This window comes from Parambassis ranga, unplaced genomic scaffold (genome assembly GCF_900634625.1).
Source record: "Parambassis ranga unplaced genomic scaffold, fParRan2.1 scaffold_27_arrow_ctg1, whole genome shotgun sequence".
In the NCBI taxonomy this organism is placed as follows: Eukaryota; Metazoa; Chordata; class Actinopteri; family Ambassidae; genus Parambassis; species Parambassis ranga.
In genome coordinates, this window is record NW_021144800.1 from 1,392,681 (window position 1) to 1,393,768 (window position 1,088).

General features: G+C 41.0%; 1 non-coding gene across 1 annotated transcript; it reads right to left on the reverse strand.

Moving 5' to 3' along the window:
- Positions 1-597: 597 nt before the first annotated feature.
- On the reverse strand, positions 598-670 carry trnar-ccu (transfer RNA arginine (anticodon CCU)). The gene has a single exon. It is a non-coding gene; the product is annotated as a tRNA-Arg (tRNA).
- Between the last annotated feature and the right edge of the window lie 418 nt (positions 671-1,088).

The window sequence follows — 1,088 nt, forward strand, 5'->3', positions numbered from 1 at the left end:
CGAGTCAGTCTCATAATCTGAAGATTGTGACTTCAACCCTCACAAGGGGCACTTGTTACCTGTGATGATCTGGCTGACTGGGCCAGGTGTGTCTAACGACTGGCTAATGACAATGAAACTGCCGGAGGGGGACTGGTTGACTGTTGTTTTCTTGCTTCTCTCTTTAAACAGCTTGTAAACAGCAGCTTCCCTGTGGGGAAACTCAGGTAATAAGTGATGCTGCATCAGCTCTCACCTGTTTACAGCTCTGTCCCTTCATCCCTTCCTAGCAGACTTCACTCACATTCAATCTCTAACGATGGGCCGTCAACTAGTCCTGCACATGGCCCAGACACACTTTCTGGTTGTTAACTGTATAGTATATTTAAATAATTAGTTTCATGTTTACTTAATATTTTGAAGTGTAAAAATGTTTCACCAAAGACGTTGAGTAGAGCCTGCTTATTGTTTTTAGAGTGTATATCAGTTCACTGTGCAGCATAGTGCTCATGAAAAGTGAGCTGCTGACACATGGAGTTTAGGGAAAACATTGAAATGCATTTTCACACAGGTTGGTTTGGTCCACTGACCAGTGGACACAGAACACTCTGCTGTAAACACCCCAGATGGGACTCGAACCCACAGTCCCTGGCTTAGGAGGCCAGTGCCTTATCCATTAGGCCACTGGGGCTAATATGATCTGTATCCACTGCACATTTTTCCATCCATGAGATCGCACGTTTCTCCCTCGTCAACGATCCTGAACTGCTCGACTTCTTCTACATAATAGCTGTCAAGGAAACAATAGCTTAGCATTATACAGTGAGATGGTGTGGATGTGTTGTGTTATGTTTTTTTATCATTGTTAAAAATGACTCTAATTTGTATCACATATTTTGTGTGAAACCATATACCTGCCATTGCCAAGAGTCAAGGATGCAGATATGAAGGAGAGCATCAAGTTCTCTCACTATCAGATCACCAATGGGAACCTTGTCCTCCCATAAACTTTAAAAAAAAAATCACAAGTACAATAACAATGTCATATATAAATATTTTTTAATTTCACTGCATCAAATTGTTTTTAAAATAACTTCAGACGTAATTAG